General features: G+C 34.0%; 1 long non-coding RNA gene across 1 annotated transcript; it reads right to left on the bottom strand.

The window, feature by feature from the left end:
* Window positions 1-412: 412 nt before the first annotated feature.
* On the bottom strand, window positions 413-4,742 carry LOC149795455 (uncharacterized). The gene is made up of 3 exons (XR_016422331.1): window positions 4,451-4,742; window positions 2,885-2,989; window positions 413-783 (listed from the first exon to the last, which is right to left on the bottom strand). It is a non-coding gene; the product is annotated as an uncharacterized LOC149795455 (long non-coding RNA).
* Window positions 4,743-8,482: the final 3,740 nt, after the last annotated feature.

Here is an 8,482-nt window from a genome sequence, read left to right on the forward strand (position 1 = left end):
GCACAATTTATGAGATCTATTTGGCACTTGATTAGGAAAATCCCGAGGAAGAAATTCTGTTGTTTGGATACAATTACACAAAAGGCCCATTTTCAATGGTTCTTTACTGGGATTGGTGTGATGAAAGGGACGTAACAGTTGAATACACGCATTTTCATAATGAAGCCAATATTATATTTTAATATTTAACTTTTAACGTTTTAAAATTTATTGTTGATACTCATGCGTTGTTTTCGTTTGCTTGTTTGAGAAAGTCTTCTTCAAACATGTTTAGGCATCTTACAATATATCTGCACTTAGTCTGCAGTAAGTAATCTGTGTCTTTTATGGATGTACTATCCATTTCATTTCTGTTCTTCCACTTTTTTTCAGTCTGCTAACAATCTATATGCAGCGAAAGCTAAAAAGAAAAAATGCTATCATGAGCTTTATTGACGAGCGTGTTTCTCCTTCTTGATTTTGTGTGTTAACAATTTGAAGAAGTTTTTTTCAACAATTGCTTGCAACGTTGCATAACAAAGTAGTATATATCACGCGGATGGTTTGCTTTAAATTTGAATATCCCTTCCCCACTCGGGGCATGTCTCCCAGCTTCCATAAGGAATACCTCACCATGCTCGACACCAAAGCGCCTGATAGTCTTTAAAGGCCAGGAATAAGTCACACTATCTGAAGCGCCCAGGAGACAGAGAGAAGTGTCTCTAAGTGTGAGCTTGTAACGTCCATTGAATCTGCATCGCCTTGAGCCCTCAGTGTCACATACTTCCACGTGAAAGATAGTTTCTGAAATAAGTAATTGACTAGTAGAAATAAGTATCGAGACAAAACAACTAATGGTTCTTGTATACAAACCCCGTCCGCTCCTTCCATCCCCATCATCGTGTATTTACTTGACTGAAACGTGCGATATGACTGATATTAATGACGAAATGCCAGTATAATATAATAATATATCTCGCCAGTTCAGTATGAAATATTTGAACCAAAACATAATGGTTTTTGGTCATTTATTTCATAATGAAAAAGTGACCTATATGTAAGTAGGAGAAAACTGATATTGCCACTGTGCCGATACAGTTTGTATTACTGTCAAACTGACCACGATGCTGCCCTATTTTCTTAGTAATGAACGAGTAACATCACTGACTCGCTCTATTCCACCTTGAATAACGTTCTATTTTCAGTTGTACAAAATGTCATTCAACTCAATAGCTGGTATATGTACATTTGATAGCAATATATATATATATATATATATATATATATATATATATATATATATATATATATATATATATATATATATATATGGTACAAAATATATGCATGTTATGTACGCATATTTTTTAATTTATGTGTGTGCATGAATGCAGGTGCTCATGGGCACACGCGTTTACATGCATGTGTGCCCCTCTACTGTTACCTTGTCATTGTGATCATTGGAATGCAAGGTGAAATCAAGTCTTAAAGTGTTTACATTATGAATTCATCGTGAAGCAAAACTCCATGTTTAGATGTTCCATAGTGAAGTTATTTAGTACATACCTTTAGCATTGTGTCAAGTATTTGTTTCAACCTTAAAATCATTATGTCCTTTCCCCAGTTGTATTCCGAATTAATCAGCACTTTATCTTAATATAGAGAAACTTGAAAGGATTATCTCATCTATTGTTTTCTTTGTTTTTCCCACATTGTTATTATTTTTTCCCTCTCATTATGTACTGTGTCAGGAACATTGTTTTGTACAACCAGACTCCTATGTATTAGTTTACCATATCTCATCGTCACAGGAAATACACCCAACGGAGAAGCGCTAAAATACAATATAATCCCTAATATAGTAGGGTAATCCATAACGCAATATAGGTTCTCCAACGTGGTATTCAATGATCGTTCAATCTGTTGCGGTATGGATATGACTATCAGTATCACAAATACGTCTCGAAATGTTTTATAAGCAATCAAATGCAGTTGTTGTATTGTCACTTATTAAGATGACTCAGTTCGTTATAATAATTTCACTCTTTCTAACTCTTTGTGGAGACACTAAAACAAGCACTGACCTATCGAGGATAATAAAATGTCCTTTTATTCTTTTAAATATTAAAAGCCTCTCACAAAAACTTGATTACTTAGAAAGGATAGCAAAGAATTTTTATGTTTTATGATTTAGTGAAACACGTTTAAATTTTAACATCCATATGGATTGTTTAATACTCAGTGGTTTCATAGAACCCCTTAAAGAAGATAGAAAGTCGCACGGAGACAGCGTTGGAGTATTAAGTTTCTAATAAGTTAATTTACAAACGTCTAAACCTTTCTAACTTTGGCTGTTATGGCATTGCACTAATACGGACTGAGATTAGGTTACTCAAGCCAGATGCTATACAATGATTTTATAGCCCAAAATTCAGCACATACGTCAGTAAAGATATTAATGTGAATATTAATAACTAAATATATTCTTTGATGGTTGTTTCGAAAGGTGCAAGAGAATCTTATCATGCTGTCTGTCCGATCTCTCTCTCTCTCTCTCTCTCTCTCTCTCTCTCTCTCTCTATATATATATATATATATATATATATATATATATATATATATATATATATATATTATATATTGAGAGAGAGAGAGAGAGACAGACAGACAGACAGACAAACAGAGACATAGAGAGAACTTATATTATTATGAAATTTTTTACAATAACCTTTCCTAATGCGAGATAAGAATTAAAATATTCAATCCTATGGTATGCATGTATTTATTTCACTTTTTCTTTGATAATACATATTACAAATGATGGAAGGGCAATGTTTTACCGTACTTTGACATATTCACGTATTGGTCACCGTATTTACTTTCCTTTCTTTAATGATATATTAACCTTGAATTTCCTCTGAAATATGGTCATATAGTTGACTTTCCTCAAGCTCTGTATACAGATTAGAGTACGATTCGGATATTCCTATCCTGGGGGCTGAATCCAAGCCTGCAATAGTGAAAATGTAAATGAATGTAAGATGATTCGATTCAGAATTCTGTTTCAGTTTACTTAATAACAATAATGTCCGATTTCAACGAAATAAAATCCAGTGAACTAAATTAACTTGCACCTCGAATTGTTTTCTCAAATGTGCAAGTCTTGTTTGAACGAACGGGTGTCTGTTTATTTATCAAGAACACCCATCCTCATCATTACATTCTTATACTTTTGTAGATGAAATTGTCTCTCATATTGACTAAACATTTGTCGAGTAATTAAATACAGTTAATATATGAATAAAAAACAGCATCACATAAACAATATAATCATGATGTTTTGTAATGGTCTTCGATCATAATGTTATTAGATTAAATGCTTTTTCGTTATAAGTCATAATTTTTCAAAAGTGTAATTACATTTCAGGATATGCTATTTAGAGTCTGTTTTTACAATAATATCCTGTTTCAACCTTCTTATTTCGTTACATGGCATTTTATTTCAACTATGCATGTAACATTTTCGCCTTTTTATTACTGTTCAATTATTATCTTGCTGAAATTTCGTAACAAGACTATACAAAACCACCTTTCGTTTTTCAATAGCTTTCTTGATATTATTGTTTAAAAGTTTGTATATGAGCCTAAAACAAAGAGGTAGCTAAACGGTGGTTTTGTTCGATGGCAAATTATTTCAATCAATTTTCACATTTTTACCATAGTATCTTGTTTTCAATGATCGGACACCTGCAGTTTCTTCCATCCATGATTTCTTAAGTTTACAATTTGTAACTTCGTTCTCGTTAACATTCTCCTGAACATTATATGATAAATTTAAATTCGTGCGTTCAACCTTTATGTTTTACAATGGCTTCAGAAATTTATCAAAACCAGATCGTACCTAATGGAATTTATCATCGTTTATAGTCAAGATTTCTTTACTCATTGTAGATTCCAGAAGTTACACATTTATTTCCATAACTTGTAGTTTCATTTACATTGAAGCTGATTTTGTTCGATTTCAATTGAGCACCTTGATCAGACTTTCATGGCTGGGTGAGTAATATCTAGTTCCTTGGCGCCATTTGGATACGACAGCCGAATGAATCCCTTAAAATCTGAATACAGGCTTTTTACCTGTTTAAATTCAAATTTTCGTTTCTTAGCATTAGCATATATTTCACATGCAAGGGTATTGATGACGTTAAAATGTCGATCGTATATGGTCCATTGTTACCACAGTTTTACAGGAACTTTCATAAGACTCTTTAAAACCTAGGGTTTTAAGACTTTCCTCGACTTCTTGCAAGTACGTACTATATTTCATTTAAGATCAGACAGTTAGTTTCAATCTTCAAACTTAATCCTTCATCTGCGTCTTCTTAAAGCTATATAGTAAAAGTATTAACCTAAGGAGATCACGTGTTCTTTGATATTTCATGTAATAATAACAAGAACAGTTTGTACGTACCTTGATATTGTTTTACCTCTGAGGTGTTGATGTATGTTTGCTGTTTAGTCCGATCCATCGTAGAAACCAGTTTCGCTAAGAGAGTTTTGATATTAAAGAATCCACTCTCTTTCAGCTGCGTAATGCGAGAATGTAGATTAAAGCGACAAGTGATCAACACAGGGAAGAAAAACATAATCTGTTGTATGGGGCGGAATGTTCAAGTCGACAACAATATCACAGGAAATCCGCGGAGTCAGATTTGAACAGTTCTTTCTAGAAAGATAAAAATCTGGATGTACGGATATCAAAACAACGGTGCATTGTTTAATACAATTTCAGATCCTTGCCTACTATACACCAGCAGCACATGTGGACCTTAAAATATTTATGTCGATAAAAACAAACGAAACTGAAGTCATTAAACTAAAAAGGCATCTTATTCGTGGAGAATGTTTTCAATGAGGTGTGCCAGGTTCTAACCAAAACGTTCTATTTTTCTTAAGAATTGCCCGTAATATTCATAAAATTCTTTGGTTATGGAAATCGTTCTAAGACGAATGATGGGAAAGTCATATGTTATCGTTGAAGCCACGGGTGCGAACAACATGCAGAAAAGACGTACACTCCACTGATACCCAATTGATATTACAAAAATATCATAAACGTTTTTGTTTTAATGACGATACCGAATAAAAGAAGCCCCGTATGACCTCTTATATGACACGTGCCAATAATGGCTATTACCGTAACGGGCATTCCAAGATTCTTGTGGAGAATCACAGTCACTGTGAACACTGAGCAAAGCTGTGAAAATTGGCAGTATAGCATAAATATCGTTTATGGTTTTGACCTATGTATCCTTTATCTCACTGGAAAGGAAATGCAAATTAAGATAATTTGTACATAATGCCCATTGTTTTACTCTAAATGAACCTAAGTAGTGATTTTAAAGTCGTTAGAGAGTCACTGAAATGACGAGCTAAGTTCCAATCGGAATCGTGTTTCGTACACAGCGTTATGTTTGTTCTTAAGGTCAACTCCACGTTCGAACATTGCCACAATCAATAGCCATCAATTCACATAATGGCTCTTTAAAAGCTGATATCACAATTAAAGCCTACATTCAGTTTGGTTGTTGGATAGTGTTGCTTATTATAACAATTAAAATAAAGATCACCCCAAGGTAAAAAAAAAAAAAAAAAAACGCGTAGAGTAAACGGGCATGCCTTTCTTCGAGGACAAAGAATTGAGTTTCCGACGACGTAACACGAAATAACTGCTGCAGTTCTGCAAACAAGAAAACAGTGTATCCATCGTCTCTACCATAGTTAAAGCCCTCTTCTTACAAATACATAAAGCATGTGTGTGTGTCTTTGTGCATGTGTGTCTGTCTGAAAGAGAGAGAGAGAGAGTATGTGCAAATAAAGTACCGCAGATTTTTATGAAGTCGTGTAACATATTAACTATTATCACAGTTTGAATCGTATAATGACAAAAAGGCCAACACAAAGCGTATCAACTGTAAATAACACAACTAACATATTTAGATTATTGCGTCAAGTGTATGATACCTGTGGCGACATCAAGGAAGTGCATTTAAGAACACTTATGTGACTACACCTCAGAGAGAAATATATGTATAGTAATAACCATTATTTATGGAGTAAAATATACATGCATGTAAACGATAATCACTATTCATAAAAGCAGTCACTATTCGGTCACTTTTCTAAAATTAGTGCATTACCAGTAAATTGCTGAAACCTAAGAGCATAGCTAAATGAAGTGGATAATCATTATAGTACTGATTGTAGTATTCATTGTAGATTCCAGAAGTTTCACATTCATTTTCAAAGTTTGGACGTTTTCTATTGCAAAGAATCTAACTTTCCTCGATTTAATCTTTAAAGCTTGATCAGTCTTTGAATGCTAGTCGAGTAATGTCTGGTTATATGACGTGCTTCTGCGATCACAGCCTTATTAACCCTTTGAAACCTGCATACAAGCCTGTTCCGTGTTTAAAAAAACTAATTTCTTATAGGTGGTTAGAATATTTTTCACATACAAGGGTATTGATGTTGTTAAAATGTCGATCACATTTGTTCCGCTTTTGGCAAATGTGTATAGGCACTTTCAGATCAGACGTTGCACTCTAAGGTTTTAGGTTTAAGGACTACTCTTATTTCATGCACAAGAAGAGTACATATACACTTTAACACTAAGCTGTAAACGTCTCAGAATGTTTTTGTTTTCATTACACATAAGATAGCTTAATTCCAATTTTCAAACTTAATGTTTCATCGACGCCTTCTGATGGCTATATTATATTGGAGTTGATTATGATAAGCTGTTTGATATTTCATGTAATAGAACAAAAGTTTTATGACGATTAAATGTGAATATCTACGTATGCATATTGGTCACCTCAACATTAAAAGAACATGATTATCTGATAAACTTTACGAAATTCAACTCATCTAAAGAAAATAACATCAACATTTCATTGATTTTTTCTGAGTACAAGCAAACATTTAAATGATCAGTCCGACATTGCTCAATTATTTTCAGTTGTTTAGAAGGACATAAATCATCGATACCGTGGCGATAGTATTGTATGGAAATGAAAGGAAACTTAGGAAGTTAATTATACAGAATGCATTTAACTATACGTTTCCCATAATAATAACATATAGTTTCTTGTCGGTTGCCACTATAAAGATGCAGATGGTACTCTAAAATGTAATTAACTATTTTTAATCAGTTTCATAAAGTGTTGCGTGAACATAAAAAATTATTGCACTATGATGACATTAACATTGACTTAATAAATCCACAATAATTAAAACTACTGCTTCAATTACATAGCTTCATTTGGACTGGTTGCACGTGAAACTGAGCCAACTATAGTTGCCCAGGAGTACCATCGAACTTTAATTTATCATGGCAATTTGATTACTGGAATATTAAATATTCATTCATGGATCTTTCATTGGTCCAAGAATTACATACTCCACATGTCTAACACGCAAGACCAAATATTCCTCTTCCAAACCATCCTAATAACATTCCATACAGAATTTATTAACACTTCAAATTGGGGCACAACTTAATTGGGACATGAAAATGGCAAATAAGGGCATAATGCAAATAATAACATGACAACGGCACAATGAGACAAACGGGAGATTTTACACGTGGGTGGCACTATTGAGCTTAAATGGAGTTTGTCGTAAGAAAAGGCACTACGAAACCTAAACGATAATTAATATTAGGCTGCCAAGTTGCTAACAAAGTATCAGACATACGGATAATTAGATTACAACTTAGGCTTAACCTGCGTGGGACTGAACGGTGACTAACGGTATTTTAACATAAATCTTTTCGTCCATAGGATTAATGTATGTCGTTAAGACCATAGGGACTTAAACTAAATAACAGAAACGAGTGAAAATCAACATGATATTCAACATTTAGTAAGGAATTTATTTCCCTATAATGCAGAAGTGAACATTTAGCGCAATATTACAGTAGTGTATATGGAATCCCAAATATTCCTAAACAGTTTAGCACATTTTCCAAATGCAATTAGTGGCATCCCAATTAAACTACAAAATTGAATATGCTGATGGGCCTGTTGTCATGAACATGCTACTGTGTATACCGCCAGAATGTGGCTATGTGTTAAAATCTTTTGATTTTCCCAAAAATATAATCCAAAAGCAGAGGATTGATCTCACTGAAAGCAATGACCGCTCCGGTGACATAGTGGTTAGAGCGTCCGACTCGAATACCGTGTTCGATCCCTGACCGATTCATAGCAAAGACTTATAAAATGGTACTAGCAGCTGCCTCGCTAGGCGCTCAGTATTAAGAGGTTAGTGTTAGGACTGGCCGGCCTGGTATCAGTATAATGTGACTGGGTGGGATATCATGCATAATGTCTTCGGCCTGTTGCCCCTGTGCTAAACGTTACTATAAACTGTCACACTGCAGATATCGTTTCGATATGACTGCAAATTTCCTAAACACACACACACACACACACACACA

This window comes from Sinohyriopsis cumingii, chromosome 7, assembly GCF_028554795.1.
Source record: "Sinohyriopsis cumingii isolate HCF-2022 chromosome 7, ASM2855479v2, whole genome shotgun sequence".
NCBI lineage: Eukaryota > Metazoa > Mollusca > Bivalvia > Unionida > Unionidae > Sinohyriopsis > Sinohyriopsis cumingii.